Source organism: Perca fluviatilis, chromosome 8 (assembly GCF_010015445.1).
Source record: "Perca fluviatilis chromosome 8, GENO_Pfluv_1.0, whole genome shotgun sequence".
NCBI lineage: Eukaryota > Metazoa > Chordata > Actinopteri > Perciformes > Percidae > Perca > Perca fluviatilis.
This window is the reverse complement of record NC_053119.1, coordinates 17741321-17760729: the sequence shown is the minus strand read 5'-3', so window position 1 is coordinate 17760729 and position 19409 is coordinate 17741321. Positions and strand designations below refer to the sequence as shown.

The 19409-nt window shown below is 38.5% G+C and overlaps 1 protein-coding gene across 12 annotated transcripts in view; it reads right to left on the bottom strand.

The window, feature by feature from the left end:
* Positions 1-19409, bottom strand: part of ccdc33 (coiled-coil domain containing 33) — a 52146-nt gene that overhangs the window by 31913 nt on the left and 824 nt on the right. For 3 of the 12 annotated variants that reach the window (XM_039808154.1, XM_039808163.1, XM_039808165.1), the window contains exons 2-5: positions 18884-19050; positions 18675-18753; positions 17903-18017; positions 469-598 (exon numbers count right to left, since the gene is read on the bottom strand). The gene's annotated coding sequence lies outside the window, so the exon portion shown is untranslated. Of the gene's footprint in view, positions 1-468; positions 599-6309; positions 7449-17902; positions 18018-18674; positions 18754-18883; positions 19051-19315; positions 19389-19409 lie in introns of those variants that run through there. The other 9 variants (XM_039808155.1, XM_039808158.1, XM_039808167.1 and 6 more) reach the window with 7 other exon arrangements.

Sequence of the window (19409 nt, the reverse complement as noted above, 5' to 3'; positions counted from 1 at the left end):
TCAGTTATAGAGTCAGTCATATCTTATCTATTTTGACATGTCCCGTGCTGGTAACTCCTTTCAGATTGCAGCATCAATAACATGTAGGGGTGCTAACAATGGCACACTTCAGAGGGCTGCATTTAGAACAGTTTCATGCATCTTTGAACAGAAATACTGAAACGCTCCTCCCTGTTTCTTCTCTACAACATTCAATTGCAGGATTAAAAGACCAGCATCCGATAGAGTAGGATTGCCTGAAAGCATTTATGGCCTGTAGCATGTCACACACAATTAAAATTCAGAAGGGATTGGCCAAAAATCATCCTAATGAAACGAGCCGCAACAAGTTGTTAACCTTGACCCAGACAGATCATGTTCTGTGTTCTGAGCTCTTTGTATGGTAATGTACAATCTGAAGACGGGCCCACACAACAGTACTCAATAACTCCATCCTATTTGGTGGTGTTATAGTCTTTGGCTGCTCACCCTGCCTGTAGGCCTGCAGCTCCTGGAGCTCAATGTAGAGTCTCTCCTCCCAGGAGGGGCTGTGTGTGGGCTGGTAGGTCACCTCCCAACTCCTCTGCCCACCAGACACATCCACTCCACTCCACTCTGCCTGTGAATGCAGAGATGCAAACGCAACATGCTGAAGAGATAACGCTCATAGGATTGTCTTTGTTCTGAGGAACTTTTTCTCTAAACTGTATGTTAGAAAGCTGAGATGCATGCTTCCTGCATATTTTTCTTCAGGGCTGCTGTACAATACAGTACAGTTCAGTATACATTATGACAACTGTTTGTCACCAGCAAAGTAACCTCATTTCTCTAGACACAGGTTAAGACCTTTGAAAACAAATCAGTACACAGTATGTATTAATTAATTATTGTGTGCACATATGCGGCACAGTCTGACCATCTTTTTTAAATTCTGGAGGAGGCAGAGACCCAAGCGTTTTCTTTCACTGAAATAACAATTGTCTTTCGCAACATGTTATAAAACACACATCCACAGAAATCAGTCCAGCTCAAAATGCCTCACTAATCACATGAACAGTCCACCATACTCCAAACCTTTGAACAGGCTAATCAAATGTGCTCCCTCTCCCTTCAGAGGCCTAATCCCTCTTAGCGAGGACATAAGAAACGTGCCACCTGCTTCCAGTTGCACAGCTCGAGGCCCAAGTGCCCTTGTGACACCACGCTGCCCTTAATCTCTTGAACAAATGCATAGCTTCATCTAGATGCCACTGCTGGCTCTGGACTCACCACAGCATACATACATATTTCCACCATTGCTCGCCAAACTCACAATCCCTTGAACTGGGGTTGCAGGCTGGGATTAATAGACTTTGACCCCGAATAGCCAATAGAAATTAATAAAAACAAGCGTTTTTCGTAGGCCAAAGTCTGTGAGGGAAAGTAACACCTCACATTTGTCTGCAATCTCATATTTACATTTAAACAGTTTTTGCTTGCTGTAATAATTCCTCATTTTCATAATGGCCCTTACAAGGTCTCTTTCTAATGCACTTCCAATGTAAATGGGACACAATCTGCTATGCTATCTATTAAGCTTTTTCCAAACTCAACATCTGTTCTACATTCCCAAACTGGCAAGATGAACCATGTATGGGCAAATGGGATTACTGCACATCAACTGGCTACTGCAGTCAAGCAGCATATATATTAACTACTTAACTTTTCACAAAAATGAACATCATCTGAAGTCAGGTATATGAACCTTTTAGGAGAATGCATGTGCTGAGCCTGTGTCACTGCTCTCAGTTGGGACGATGACGTACGGTATTTGTGAAATGTATGAGAATAAATTTTGTATGAAGCATCAAACTATACAGAATTGTATTTGACATGTTTAATTCTCTACAGTATCTAAACGCTGCATACATAAAAACACGACTCAACAGTCAACAGTAAATGAGATAAATTGTGTATTTTGTGTTAAAAAGAGCACAGTGCTGTCATCTTCCACAAACTGCCTACACAATACTTTCAGGATCAAATAAGACCAGGCTGAGATCTGAGTATACTGAAAATATAATAGAGCAGTAGTGTTCAGATGGATCTTTCTATCAAAGTTGCCTTTAATTTGCCCTTACAGTAGCCCATTCAGGATAACATGGGATGTTTAAACAAGGATGGAGATGTCAGGCTGAATTAGCATCCAGGCAGACTCTGCACCCAGAGGATTAAGCAGTGCCGGGAAAATCAGTCATTAAATTTGCAGGCGCTCTGCAGAGCTCCACTGTCTGCTTATGGGATGAGGGACATTTTATGGCCAGGATGCATTTACCACAGCACAGGTTCATATTTCTGATTCACCCCACAGATAAAGAGTCGCCTGTAACATATGACACAGAGGCCCAGGGTAGTTTTGGTGAAGTTAAGTTGTACAAAGATGAGCAATATATTTTTATTTCAGAATTTTGAAAGAGATAGTGTGCCGTCTTTGAACAGCAGGGTCTTGAAAGCGCGCATTCAATATTTACAGAATACTAATAAGACACAAGCTACCAAAAAGCTACCAAAAAGTTTGCCTGATCTTCATGCTTAGAATAAGAGGTGTTCACATTATTATACTGTAGGCTTTAGAAACAGTTTACACAAAAAAAAAAAAAAAAAAAAAGAGTAAAAGCTCAGCGCCATTATAAGGCCGTCATTTTTGACAAAATTATTCAGCGACAATCAATGAACTACTGTTTGAAAGTCAGCGGGCACTTTATTAGGTACACCTGTACAATCTAATGCAATCCAATACTGTTCTGCCATAAAGTCTATTTTCATGATGCCTATAATGTTCACCCGGTCATAGAGTATTATAATTCAATTATCTGCTTTAGCACTGAGGTCATAGTTAGTGGTACTACACTTAAATGTATGTTGCTTGAAAGTTATAAGTGAGATGATTAAATGTTATTTTGGTATTGCTTGTTGTTCCGGACCTCTGACCTTGAATGCAGATGCAGACCTTTTGAGTAATACATTTGAGAACCCTAATATTTGCTCACTAAATAATGTGCAATTTACTCCCTCGTAGAAAAAGCTGTTCAGTGTTCACACTATAAAAGGTGACTGCAAAACAAATTGCAATTTATGAATCTATTCAAATTTGTTGTTGTGGCAGCCATTATTTGCGGCATACAGTATTCACAATTGTTGCTCTGCCATTATCCTTGATTGCTGGCGTGATATTTGTCACTCTGCTGGCTTTGGCAGCTAAACATTGACTTTGTTTACAGCGCTTTGTTCATCTATTGTAAACAAAGGATTTTTGTTGTTTCTCATTTCAAGTGCCCTTCCCCCGTCTACCTTTTGTCTCTGAAAGCCCTGGTTTGTTGTTAGAAGCCTTCAATTGGAGTCTGCCCCCTCTCCTGCCTCAAAGCCAGTCGCAGATGAAAAATGTATGACTGTATGCCTTGAAAACCTCCATTTGAAGTGCTGCTGTTCCTCTGATGCTACCCCCACTGATGGCAACTGCGTCTGCCGCCTTCATTCGACCGGCGCTTTTCCTCACAGTGGGAGTGCAAATCAGGGAGAGAGGGTGGGACAGTGTCCATGCTTTACACTCCTTCAGTGGTATTCATTTATCAAGGACAGATTTCTTTTGTGCCTGTGAGCAATAAGACATTGATTAGCTGCTTTTAAAAGCCACTGACTGTAGAGCCGCCCCCACACAGTTCTCTCACAGTATAGCAATGTGTTTGCATATTTCTGTAGGTTTCTGGAAAATATATCACAGGAAACACCTGTAATGTTGTGCCTGATAGCCTTAATTGTAAAGGTTATGATCACTTGCTGGATTCCCTTTCATTTCAGCTGGAGATAAATTATCGAGTATTACCCTCTTTTGCTCATTGAGAGTAAAGTGCCAGAATATTAAAGACCTTCTTTGGGATATATTGGGATTTTACAAAAGTCTATAACACACTATTTCAAAGGCCAATCATTGCAGAATGGCTATTTTAATATAAATAACATAGATTCCCCACATTGCCATAGAAGCCTGACCATTAATAATGACATTTTTAGTTCAAGTTTTGTTTTTTCAAAATGATCAAGGCTCTAGTGGCATTTTAGCACACTTTCCCAAAGAAATGTAAAAAGTAAAAAAGGGAATCCATCTACACATTGTAAGACCCATTAAGAATTTTATGGTAATATTCACATTTTCAAAATTTTAGAAACTTTAGCTGAATCCTTGAAAACTGCACTCAGGTTCACAGAAAGAGTCCCAGATGTTGTTCATGTTGTTTATTAATAGGGTTGTGTAATCTTCAAATATGTGTATTTTGTAATGCTTTTGATACTTTATCATACCATTTCAAACAGGTGTGAACCATTGAATTATTCAGCGGTGAAGGATTTAATCACCATGCACAGTAATGACGGCAACCCCTGTTCCAGGGCCAAACATGTTGGCTCTCCATGTTTCCCAACGCCTCTCTATCCCCAAGATCCTCAGTAATCTAAAAAGACGTTTTCACACATTCCTTTGGACGGTTGTGAAATATGCAAACAGAGGAAACAATAAAAACAATATGCTATGGAGTGAATGAGTAACATGCACCAGCTGTTTATGTCATTATCATCAGCAAGATGAGAAGAAGATAAAACGGTTAGGTTGCTTTAAAATCTGTAACAAACACTACATAGAAAAAAAATAAAAATGAAAAATATACACAAATATATATATATATATATATATATATATATAAAAAAAACAACATAATTTACATTTGCACATTAACACTTATAGGAGAATTCCTGTGTTCAAAGACCTTGGCAAAGCCTGCTCTCATGCACCAAGTCACACTGGTTCCTAAGCAACAGGTAATTTCACAACACATAACTGTTGTACGTGCAGCCGCAGCTTTTCATAGCAGGGTTTCAAGCTAATTTAAAGTCACATCTGATGGCAACCTTGAGCCACTCAATACTGAACCAAAACCTCTGTTCAGAGCTGGGGGGGGCCATGTCACACTTGTCACTGGAATAATTAGTTGAGGACAATGAAGCACAATGAAGCAGCATTCATCTTCAGCAGCAAGGTCTTCTCCAGCGCCACGTGAATCAACATTCCCTTGCACAACCTGCGGTTTCCAGGCGCAGGTTGATGAGTTGAAGCAATTATGATGACAACCAACCCATCACAAGCATCACCATCAGCTTTTAGAGTTATCAAAATATTCAGGGGAAACCTCATGCTCAAGTTTGAATGATTCAGCAAGACGGATATGATCGTACTGCGCATGAAGACTATTCAAGTTAAATGGATGTGAAAGAGAGTGATGTCATAATAACATAAAGCCTTGGCAGTCAACTGGAGACAAACTGCTAAAACTCAGTCAGTCAATGTAATCATTATTTATATATACATTTGCATAAATCAACAGGAACTAGCTGTTACATTTGGAATTATGTATTTAAGCCTGGTGATATTCTAGTTTTCTTATTGTTAACAAATCCCATTAAAGGCATAAAACAACAATTAATTCATACTACTAATAAGTCTGTTCAGTGTAGTCAAAGGCTAATGTCTAGTGTTGTCCAAAAAGGGTTAAAATATTTCCTAAAAACAGTAGTCTCCACTGTCTGAGTATCATTTGCTCAAAACTACAGAGTCCAGTTGTTTTTTTTAACAAATTACCAACCCTAAGCATGAGAGATTGAGATGATCTTTTCACGGTATTTGTTGAGAATAAGAAAATTATAGAATATCGCCAGTCTTGTCTCTTAAGTGTTTTCTATACTAATCCATGTCATGTGTCATATGTCTTAGTATTTTATCAGCAGAACTCACTGATAATCTTTAAAAAGATGTTTGCTGCAGTGGATTGACCTTGACAAAGTGCAAAGTTTGACACAAAAACAAGTCAATCAATACAAACCAAGAATCTGACTTTTTTTTTCATGACAAACATGTCGTTGTACCTCATAGCTACAAAATCATTGTTACCAATTACATTAATGGGGGCTCCATTCCATTCCAGAGCAGCGCCACTGTCACAGCTAAATGGAATGTAGCCATTGTTAATGTTATTGTAACTGGGTCTACTGATTATACTGTTTGAGTAAAAAGGGAAGTACACATATATGTAAGTAAAATATATAATATATTGTTACAAGGCTATGCTAACCAGGGCTCGTAACACAAAGGAACACAGCTACTAAAGGCTAAACTAGCCTGAACATGAATCCCTCTGTCTCCTTTTCCCTGCGTGTTGCATTTAACGTGAGACCTTAACTGGCCTGGACGAGTGTGTACTTTCCTGTTTCTAGAGGGGTTTGTGCTGTGTTAAACTGACTCACCCAACCGCTGATTCAATTTGCGTTCCGTTCCGTGTTCTGGAGCTGTGCTTGCTGGCGGTCACCGGGAGGGACAGCCAGCTCGTGGGCTCCGAGTAGTCCAAAGTTGTGTTGTGGGAAAACAAGAATATTCTTTCAGCGTCTTTGTCTTCAATAGTGTTTCTCTGTGTGTCAGCGTGCTTCTCCCACCGGAAACAATCTCAATCTGAGCCTCAGCACTGGCCCTCTCATCAGGCTAACTATACACATTGTCAGCTGACAGACTAAAAGATACCAATATATAAAGTAAAGCATTTCATTTTATGGAAACATGTCTTACTGTATCAGCCTTCTACCACCTTAAAAATACCGTAAGGATCAGGGACTTGTTGTCAAAACATGATCTATAGAAACTTACATGCTTTCATCTCTAGCAGGCTGGACTACTGCAGCGCACAGATCACAGGTCTGTCTAAGAAATCATTCAGACACCTTTAGCTGATCCAGAATGCTGCAGCCAGAGTTGTACCAAGGACCAAAAAGGCAAAACATATAACTCCAGTTCTCAGATCATTACATTGGCTACCAATTTCTCACAGAATCAACTTCAAAATTATATTGTAATATGTATATTGCTTGTCCATAAATCACTGAACGGTTTAGGTCCAAGATACTTATTAGATCTCCTTACCCAGTCTGAACCTTGCAGACCTCTAAGGGTTGGCTGGTTCTGGCAAACTGGCTGTTCCCAAAGTCAAAAATAAAGATGCCAAAGCTGCCTTTAGCTTCTATGCTGCTCAAATGTGGAACACATTTTAAGAAGTGCTTAGACTTGAGACAATGCTGATTACTTTAAAATCTAAGCTAAAGACCAATGCTTTTAATTCATTGCTATGTTTTTATTCTGTGTGCATTTAATTGTTTCTTTTGTTTTGTTTTTTGACTTTTTGTAATCTGTACAACACATTCGGTTGCCTTTGTGTATGAAATGTGCTATTGCTTTGTCTACTGTATGCAGCATGACATATATTCTAAAGCAGTCCAATTCACAAAACATTTATTTATTTTCACACTACTTTCTGCCAGGTATGTAGCTATAAGATGGCAGGGCAATGAAAGTCTGTCCTTACACTGCACTGTAACTTTCATTCTTGTTTTTTTAATTTATTACATACCTGTCTTATTCTATGTGTTTTTATATTCTCTTTACTGAATGTTTTTAATTGTTTTTAATGGCTCTTTAATGTTTTATGTAAAGCACTTTAAATCGATTGTTGCTGAAATGTGCTACATAAATAAAGCTGCCTTGCCTTGCCCATCCTTACCCTTGCCTCAGACTCTGAACATGATCCAACCATTTTGGTTTTGGGATTCAACAAAAAAAGCTCTGTGCTGTTGCTGATGGACAACAAACACCACTAGTTTAGTCTCACGGGACTCAAGCCAAGTCAATAATTCAGAGCAGGGCGAGAAAGAAGGCAGGAATATAGTGGACAGTAAAAAAAAAAAAGCAGGGAGGAAGTGCCAAGAGTAGATATGAGGGAGAATTGAGGCTTATTCATGTTTGCCTGTTTCTGACCCAGAGCAATAACATGTCAGCAGAGGCTTTCAGGGATTCTAGCTGTCAATCAACAAGACACTCAGTACAGAGGAAAAGAACCAATTTTCATCCATTTTCTGTGGCTAGTGTTATATCAAATAAGTACATGTGATATATGTGGGGGAATCTATGTACTACAGATATACAGGAGACACAAGTGAAGACAATAAACGATGGAGCATTGATCAGTGTCTGCAGCGCAAATGCAAATCACTGCAGAGAATATTTGCATGAGTCGTAGTTAGCAGCTTGATAACAGTATGAGTGACGATGTTAGATATTAAACTGGCTGCAGCACATGTACAACTGACAACCAGCCTGACAAATGATAGCAATAATTATATAAAAAAACAAATTCAACACACGGTACACAACAAGATGATTTGCCTCAAGGAGGGCAAAAATCTCATGTAACTGAAATATTGTGAAGAACAAGGTAAGTCCTTGTTGATTATAATTATTAGGGGAACATGTATTGAACTCAGGTGAAAACAAGAAACCTGCTCGGTTGTTGTTGTTGTTGTTGTTGTTGTTATGTATCTAGTTTTTTCTGTTTAAATTCAAAGCTTACATGTAATGAGAAATACCCTGATGGGGCAAATTCCAACATTCAGTGGAAACACAAACACGCATTTCATGACATAACTGCACAAAATCACAACCTGATACCACAGAACATCAATAGTAGAACAAAGGCTTCTGTACTTTAAAGCAAACAGCCAAAGGCATATAACGTCTAAATGTTGCTGCCAACTAAATAAAAGGAGGAGTCTTACAGTGCTGTACAGCTCCTGTTCTCCAGAGGCAGAAATTCCCAGCAGGTATAAGGCGGATATTTTGTCAGGATCAGGGAACACTTTGAAAAATAATGACGCTCTGTAGAGTTTCTTTATGTGTTGTGCATACCAATGGATCAATGGAAATGGTGAACAGGGTGAAATTCAAAGACTTTCTCTCAAATAGCACAAATACAAAGTAATTCTGGAAAATAATTTTCGATACTGTACTATAGGAAGACAATCTGACACAATTAATTAATTTGTTTGTATTATTTCACACAAGTTCTCTTTATTGCACCACAGAAAATTATTCTCATTTTTAAAGATACATAAATGTATTCACTATTATAATTAGCTACAATAACAACACTTCTGAATTGACTGTACCTTTGGGGTCTGTTAAGCAAACTAGCCCTGAAGTGCCACTATCCTACCCCATATGCACGCCACCTCCCATCTACTCACTGGGGCATGTACATGCAAATGACAATCTGTTGCCGTACTAATTAAGGTCTGGGTCATGTGAATGAGAGCTGCGTGAATCCTTGAGCTCAACGAGGCGTTTTTTTATGATCCAATCACACTGTGAGCAGCCTATTGAGGCAGGTAAGGACTGTGATCTTATGAAAAGTGTGGCCTAAATCATCTTTGAAGCAGCATTTCAAAATAAAAAAGAAGAAGCAACATGATGTATTCTGCCCTGCCCATAGCATGCCCACAGGGGGTTTCCTTACTGGCTTATCGTCAAACCTCTCCGGGAAACGTGACTCAGTTCTCCACAGCAGTCATCCGGGGAATCAATACCATGATGTCACTGTGACAGCAGGTGGATATCAAAACCAATACTGATTATTCATCAGGGAAATAATAATCACAAATGCAGTAACACAATACTTGGCAGATGTTCCCAAAAAGTGAATTAAAACATTACTGCAATATTTATTTCTTCTATGTGGATAATTCAATAATGAACTCTAGGCTCAGTTGCAAAAATAACATCACATATTGTCTATGGAGCCAAATTACAGAGCAGGTTTTGCTGAAAAAATAGCACACATGGTACAAATACAGCAGCAGGAAGTGACACAAATGTTGCTTTGACAATCAACTCCTCTCTTTTATCATCTGATCCTGACTCTTAAAACACATCAGTTCAGATTATCATTTCATTACAGATCTGTTTCAAGTCTAACACTACAATCAAACCCGACAGAAAATACTGTGGTTTAAGCATTAACATAAATTACACTTATACAATTACACTTTTTCTTGTGTCAGACCGTGTTTACCAGAACCTTATTAATGGCTGCTAGCATTCCTCCTTTAGTGTTGGATGAATACATGTGTCTTTGTTCAAGCGGTGACATGTGGAGAGCAGCCTTTTGCTAATGGAGTTTGGCGTGAGTGATCTTTGCAGGAGACCTACGCGGTGTGACAGCACTACAGTCGCTGTGGGATTTACTGCCTTCAGAGAACACCCAGATTCCCGGTCGTCTGGGCATTTGTGCTGAACTGACTTTTACAAATCATCACGCTGACCACTTCCATGTCTTCAAAGCAATCACTGCAATCCATTAATGGTGACAGGAATGATGGGACTGGTTTTAGAAACTCCAAACGAAACTCTTCAATGTACAAATCAATGTCTACACCTTTCTGTGTATTATATAGCTATTTACAACTTAACTTAACTAAGGTTATCAACATGAAGAAATATATGGTGTTACATCAAACGTTCATAAAGCAGTTTACATCAACAGTGAAACATTTCCTTATCTCTTCATCTCAACAGCTCCAGTAACACACTTCAAAAAGAAAATGTTATAGCTGTCAAAATCCCTCCGTCGACAGGAGACCTGGTAGAAACTAATAAAAAACCATCTTTCATGCTACAATAATTTCTGTTATGAAAAGAAAACTGATCTGTCCGCTTTTGTGCCCAATGGAAGCAATGTGATCCTTCATATTGATCCAGTTCAGCTATAACCCAGAAGTCTCCGACATAATAATTCCTGTTGTAGGAAAATGAAAACGGCTCTCGCATGTTGAGCAGGCGTGGTGTAATATTATGAGTATTGTTGTACGTGTGATATTTATGTTCTTAAAGACCCATGCATATCCAGTATATATACACTGTTTCCAGAGAGGGAAAAAAAAAAATCATTAACTCTTTATAGTGTAATCAGTCCACCAACAACACAAAATATGGCGTAAAAATTGCCATAGAGTTAATTCAACAGTTTGACACATGGTTGAACAAAAATTAAAGATCACAAGCTTAAAAAAACGCAGGATATATTGCAAACATTTTATTGCTATATATTATACATGGGTTTAATAATAATGTCAATCCCCTGCCATTTTAATCTACTTGTCATGCCAACACAAATGCATGCTATCCATGATAATTATGACATTAAAAACTATAATTTCACAATGGAGACACAAAACAATATGTAAATCTAGCTATCAGCCAGAATTCCACCTGTGTGGCCAATGAGTGGGTGTTCATATGGTCACCATTATAAAGCCTCTTAATGTAGCCTTAGAAATATCCTAACACCACAGACATTTATTCTCTCTGTCTTTTGTACATGGCAGGATATTCCCCGCAGCTGTTGATATCCGAGACAAGCTCTTGATTCAGCCTCATTCCAGCAGAGACATGTGAAAGTCAAGCGTCTCTAAACACACAGTGAGACGCGTCTGCAGCTTCAGACTATGAATACATTATTCATCAGAAAAATCTAACGCTTGCAGACCGGGAGGCATCCTCTCTTATGAAAACTGGTCAAACTCAGGCCCTGTGGCACAAATGATGCTCTGCTTAAAGGCATGCAAAAAAATAAATAAAAACAGACGCTGGGTTTACAAACCCCAGGGAAGAGTCGCTTAAGGTTTGTTTCTAGCTATGGATAATAATATGAACAGATAATAGACAAAACCTTTTTAAAATTAATATTACATTACATGTTTCTGCTTCTTAACACAGTGGTGATCAAAGCAACCAGGATACTGAAATAAAAGGTAGGATAATTTCCAATGTATTCTGCACACTGCAAGGAATTGGTATTTTAAGAATGTAAAAAAAAAACACTATTCATCTCTAAAGACACACACACACACACACACACACACACACACACACACACACACACACACACACACACACACACACACACACACACACACACACACACACACACACACACACACACACACACACACACACACACACACACACACACACACACACAGACACCCCTTCTCTGCCCTCAATTAGCTCTTTTGGGACAATTTGGCAAATCTCTCATTTTGATAGCAATTATGTCAGGCATGCTGGGGTGAAATTTCATTTCATAATTAAAAACTCTGAGATGTGAGAAATGCAAATCCCCTATTAGACTGAGACAGGGAATGTTGCTTTAACAGGGAAATCCATATTCATAGCACATTTTCTGGGATAAATAATATGTGTGTGCATCATTTCAATGCAAACTGATGACGGTGCCTTTCATTTTCTTTTTCCTATATGAGACATTTGTTGTGTTTCCCTGATTTAAAAGCCAGGTTTAAAAGCATATTTAATTGGCCTTTTATTTAACACCCAAGGAATGAAATATCATTCCTGAAGAACAAAGTGCAAAATCATGCTCCTGATTCCGGGAACAAAGAACTAAAAGGTCATGAAAACATATCAATATGATTGAACTTTCTACCATCCAGTTTTATAGGTGATAAGATAAGACTGCAAGATCCAAAATTCAACAACGAACCAATAATCCACAGCACACATGACCGACATTGCCAAAGCCTTTAAAGTTATGCTAACACAGACCACCCAAACACACACACACACACACACACACACACACACACACACACACACACACACACACACACACACACACACACACACACACACACACACACACACACACACACACAGTCTAAAAGAGCAATAAATACTTATCAGAGAGAATCCTCCCTATGTGTTTCATCCTCTTTATCTCACTACAACACATACTATAGTACTATGAACAAAGCTAACAGTTTATTAGATACACCTGTATAATCTAATGCAGTGCAACACAACAAGCCCTACAATAAACCCCATCCTTGTTAAGCTTAAATTGTTCCGTTTTGGTGAAACTGCGTTAGGGAAGTATTGATTAATTTGTAATTTCCTTGCATTAATATTAAAAGCTAATATTTAGTTCAACAATATTTACACACACAACAGGAACATTACAGGTGTACCTAATAAACTGGTCAGTGTGTAAGTGCACATTCCTAGCTATGATGACTAGAAATTATTTCTCCAGTAAATACAATAAGCATCAACAGCCATTTAAGATAAACAGATCATGAAAATCAAATCAAATTCTTGAGTGTGTGTGGTGTGTTTGCCAAGGTGTTCCCAAAACGGTTTTATAAAGAGGATTATTACACAGCAACTCAGACACGACTGTCTCCCCGCCATAAATTCAAGCCGTTTGTCAGGTAGTCGCAGCAGGACCGTGACAGACTGAGCGCTGCACACCGGCGTGTCTGCGGCAAAGTGATCATTACCACTTTAATAACTATCACGAAGATTTGTACTTGTCACAGACTCCTTAGAGATAACATCTCATTCTCTGCGCTCAGAAGCTGGGAAATAAATCTTTTTCTACCCGGCCTACCACAAACAGCGATATATCAAAACAGAAACGACCCGTAGAACTGAAATTGATTTTTTTTTTCTCTTTCTAGTGCCGTTTAGGTTAAATTAATCTTAGATATCAAAATTAAATATGAAAGCTTGTCAACCACGAATTATTAAAATCCATTATAGGTAGGGCTGGGTATCGTTCAAAAACTTTAGATACCGGTACCAATACTGGGACTTCGATACCGGTTCCAAACGGATACTTTACAAAAATAAATTACAACATTACACATTATGGCACAATTTTTTTTATTCATTTTTCAGCTCCTACTATGTGAGCCCTGTTCCCTGCGTGTCTCTACGAGGTGTAACATTAGACAGCCAATCACAAAAGTTATTAGATCTTGGTAGAAGCATGCTGCATGCTTATTGGCTCACTGACACTGATGAGATTTTCTCTGTAAGATAAGCGATTTGCTCTCTGCGCACCGCTAGGCAGGGCGCAGAGCAAAGTGCAGAGAGAAAAGCGCAGTGCAGGTATTCGTTGCTATAACGATAGCTGTTATCTCATTGGTTGCACTTCCGAAAGGTCAGCAGCAACTAGGTCAAAGTTGAAATAATTTGAACTTTGAGCACAGCGCAAAGTGGCAAATTCCCCATAGGAAATCAATGGAACAGCCAGCGCAAAGCAGTTTTGCTGCCTATCATGTGCAGGCAGCTTTCGGTATTGAAATTGGGTATTGAATGACGAGGCATTTTTCGATACTCGATACTTTAGAGGCAATTCGGTCGGTGCCTAAAAATGATTGAATTCGGTACCCAGCTCTAATTATAGGGCCAGAAAGTGCTCTGGATTACTTTTGTTAAAGTCAAACTAAAATAAAAATAATTTTTTTATAAGAAATCTAAACTGTATATTTGTGATTATTTTGACTCGTGTGCTAATTTTGCCAAAATTGTAATTACCAAAATCAAGAAATTTTAAAAGCTCCACCCTTGGGTTCTCCAGGGGGGTTGAAATTTTTGTTCCATCTGACAATGCTGGTACTGATAATTTGTTAAATATCTTTGCAAGCCTAGCTTTCTGGCTCCTAACTTTCTGAATGGAATTGAAAACCTCACAGCACACAGGGACGCATGTTGACTGTTGTAAAGGGTTAGATTTAAAAAATTTCTAACAGTACATAATTAACACTATGTGAGTTTGTTGAAAAAGGGGGTCTTGTTAGCCTAGAAATCTAGACGCACCCTAGTGGCAGCAACTTTTTCGTTGCTCCGCCTGGTTGTCAGGGTTGTCAATGGTGAGTTCCCAGACCCAACATCTTGATGTGGGTCTGGCTTGTCAGGCTAGGGTCTTGTATCAATGGACTTACATAGCTATGACGTCATGTTCCAGTCAGACCCATAGAAATAGAATAAGAATAAAACGGACACTCTCATTTAGTATGATTGATTTTAGATCACATGAAATCGGCCAAACACCCCCAGAAGCTTTTTACCTGGGTCTAACATTGGGAGAGTTAGCGTTGAGTAGTTAGCGTATGTAATGGCCAGCTTTATCTTATTAAGTTACCCCACTAAAATGCATTATAATGGAAATTGGCTACAAGTAGTACAAATAGGTTATGCTCTCATAAAAAGCGGTGGATTGGAATTGTAAAGTTTGTAAGTACACCAGAAATTTATGAACACTTTCCTGTTCTTCGCTCTCTGTTGCTGCTGCTGCTACCTGAAGTTTTATAAGTGCTTAGGGCGGCAATTACGACAACCGAAAAGAGATACAACAAAAATATGTATTAATTTAATGATTAAATAAGGTAATGTCTCCAAACTTACCTCAATTATTACTTGTCTCCTGCTAGTTATACTACAGCACTTACTTTAAAAAAAAAGTTAAATAAAAAAATATTTTTGTTGCATCTCTTTTCGGTTTTGTAATTTGTAGACAGCCCTAAGCACTCGTCTTAGAGCAGCAACAACAACAGCAGAGAGCAGAAGCCTGCAGGCAAGTGTTATTTACATAAACTTCTGGTGTACTTACAAACTTTCCAATCAATCGTTTTATGAGAGCATAACCTAATTGTACTACTTGTAGACGTTTGGTATCATTTTGGGCATTATTAGTGGGGTAATTTACGAGATACAAACGTGGGTCCATTAGCCCCTGCGCTAAGCTATTCAGCTGATAACGCTACTCTAGCTAACTCTCCCAATGTTCGACCCAGGTGAAAAAAGCTTCTGCGGGGGTGTTTGGCTCGAGATCATGGTGCAAAGGACCCTAGGGTGAAACTACTCCGAACCATCACTTTAAATCAGGGGTCACCAACCTTTTTGAAACTGAGAGCTACTTCATGGGTATTGAGTCATACGAAGGGCTACCAGTTTGATACACTCTTCTGAAATAACACATGTGCTCAGTTTGCCTTTAGTTATATATGATTATTAATGATTAATGATAGTTATATATGATTATTAATGATTAATGATACTCATCTATGTGAAGACACTGATCATGTTAATGATTTCTCACAATAATTATCAACAATGACTTAACAAGGTGGGAAACAGACAATATGAATATTCAATTTTCATTTTCAGAACAGGCCTGAGGGCTACTCATGTGGTCCTTGGGGGCTACCTGGTGGCCGCGGGCACCGTGTTGGTGACCCCTGCTTTAAATCAACATAGCAGGGTGGTTAGAGCAGCAACAATTTGTATGTGTACAGTTCTCATCGCAAAGAACTGTAACCGTTGTAGAGGGCTAACTTCGACATTAACTTTCATATAAACAGACAATTGCAGACCAGGGGTAGGCGATATGGCCCTGAAATAATATCCCAATACTTTCAGGATATATCTGTGATAGTGATATTCTTAATGGTGACAAAATACTGAACAATATTTTATTATTAAGTTAAGAACATACAGTTGCAACTAAATAAGTGTTAAAGTTTTATTTGTCAGTATTAACATTAAATGTTTCCCCTTTAAATATTCAGTAAAAAACTAAAAATATCTTTAAATTGTTTATTTTGTAAACAACAGTTACTCGGAGTGTGATTCAGATTCTGTATAAAATATAAATAGTACAACAAAGTGGTGTGTTAAAACACTGCCAATTTAACAGGCAATTACATCAAGAAGCCGGAATATTTTTTTCATATCACGATAATTAAAATGATACCGGTATTATCGTGTACAATATAAAATGGCACACTCCTATCAATAAAGGTCAATAAAATAGAGAAATGCATATGAAGCCAGAGTGTGCAACACTTTATTCCTATTTTCAAGTCTACTTCCAGTGATCAGCACCTCACTGCAACCCTTGCTGTGCGTTACTTTTCTATATCATCACCATAACAATGAACAACAACTGCCTTTTTCTCTTGAACTAGTCAAATGACCATGGCAAAGAGTTCCATGTCCACTCTACTCTTATTTTATTTCTATGAGCGCACCACAGAAGTTGACAGCACGTTTCCTAGCAACACCGGCACTCAGATGTCAGTCAACTGCTGTCATGGAAACCCCCTCCCAAAGGCTTGAACTTAGACACTGTTAGAACAAATATGTTCGAAAACAGTTTTATCCTCTTTAGAAAAATGTAATATTAAGCACAATAGATTAAGCATCATTGTAGTTCCTCACACAAAAAGTGAGAAGAGGTTCAATTTCCAATCAACTATATAACAACAACTCGATTGGGATTTTTCTGTGTAGATTTACCATGAACTGCAAACTGACACTATTCCACCTCAACCAGACTGCGTACAACAATGTGAAAACACTACATGTATTTAGCTTGGGTCATGTGCCCAAGAGTAAATTATTAATTAAACATTATAATGTAAATCCAAGCTGTTTTTAACCAAGGCAAAGGCGAGGCATCTGGGTGTAGAGTGGGAGGGAATGTGCTGGAATATGCTTACACCGACTGAATTTTTCTGAAATTTACAATTGGCTGAACCAATCCAACTTCATTACAGCTGTCAACAGAGATAAGCAGTTCTTTCATGTCCGCTCAAATGTACATGTTTTTCCACCGCGAACACACGTAAATCCAATTATGTTCTAATTGAGTGTTGCAAGGCTCATTGATTATGACAGAGGCAGTGCAGCAGACTGAGCCGGGGAAAAATATCCCCAGTAATTAGCCCCCCTGCACCCAGGAGGCCTTCAGGAGGAATGATTTAATACTGAGGCAATATTTCTCAATATTACTCAATTAGAATTGACTTCACCAATAATGAAATGTTGGAATTTTAAAGCAGATACAATTTAATTTGTTTTCTTCATCTGAGGCATCTTAAATCAAAACTAGACTAGGTCGAAAAACTGTTACAATCTCCAAAGTATAATTCAAATAATGTCTATAATAAAATCTAATTCCTTCTCTGTATAAGGACATCTGTGATGGCAGATCGTTAACTCAATTGCATGTTTTTCAAAAGAAAAACCAGAGTCAGCTAGTTAATAATTATGATTTGTGCTTCTCCTTGTGGTATGATTACTTTGCTTCCTCAAACGTTATTTTGAGTCTGTAGACTGAATTACTGGGAAACAGTATTGAGGGGAAGATGTTCTTACTTGTTTTTATGGGAAGGTCATAAGAAGGTCATCTTTTGAGGAACAAGTCGAGACTCTTTAGGATGCATAAAAACCTTGCACTTGAGATTTCCACTTCAGCGTCGGTGGCAGGAAGCTAGACAGGCGAAGAATAACAAACAGGTCTTAAATTCAAACTAATGGACACACATTTACCAGCTGTGTGAGCCCTGAATGTAAATTCCTAAAATACAAATGATGTTGTTCATATGAACATGAACAGAATCTAATTTCTAAGGTCAATAAAGACAATCTGTGCTCCTGCAATACTGTCACTAATGAGGCAGTAAAGTAGAGTCTTGTGGCTAAATACATTTGTGAAGGGCATTTTTGTGCACAAAATCCTGATTCCATGATGCCAAAACCAAAAGAAGCTTATTTTAGTGGTGACATTTTGTATCATAAGTACCTCTAGGTATATGTGGGGCTGGATTTGAGAGGATGACATTTGATTATTGTTTTGTTAAACTCCAGAGAAATTAGGTATGAATGTCTCTGGTGTTGTTGTTACCTCAGAACTGGTCTAGGTACTTCTATCGAGGATAGAGCCTAACCCACCTCTCTTAGGAGTCACTGAGCACTCTCCTCCACAAAAAATGAGTTAATGATGTTATTCAAAAAGGGTCTGACTTCATGAAAGAACAGAGTGAACACCAGCAGCCCTACACCAGTGCATCAACAGAAAGTTGCAGTGACCCACAATGTGACTGTTGATAGAAATTATGAAGTAGGCCTATGGCAAAGAATCTCTCACCAGCTTTGACATAAACCTATTGATCGGAACGTCTCACAAGCAGAGCCTCTGTGTTCAGGTCAACATCATGGTTCTTGTTCTCACAGAAACAAGAGAAACACAACAAAACATGATTCAATTAATCTTGAAATAACAAACGTGCAAACATTATCCATGCTGGTCTGCACAATGGTATTCAGTACATCAAGAACTGGTTGCACAGTGCGTACCAGAAATGAATGTCCTTGCTAAGTGAACTTCACAGTCACCACCTCGGCCTCCTTCCCCTCCACTGAGATGGGACTCCTCTGCATTGTGACATTGGAAATTTGTGTCAGGATATACAGCAACTGTTTAATGTTGATGCAACTATGGCAAAAACAATCCCCTCTTTGGCCTGAAATGTCAAAAGAGCAGAGTGAACATACCATTACAGTAAGACACAGCTAAAACACAAACTTATACTTTTAGTTCATAAGCCTAAAATATTAATTTCATCCAAAAAAGGCCCCCCAAAGGCTTTCTGGTTTGCTCGTAATTTCATTAATCAATATATTGCAAAATGCCAGCATTCTTGGTCTTGATCACATTAGTCACCTCTGCATGTTTCACAACAACTTTTCCTCAGTTTGCATGCAGCAGCAAGTTTATGATGTTCTCACCACAACAAGGTAAAGACCCGGGTCAAAGTCCCAACCACACAATGCACGGGAGGTGTCCAGAGGAAAGAAAAATTGTTCTTGAGATAGTTGTTTT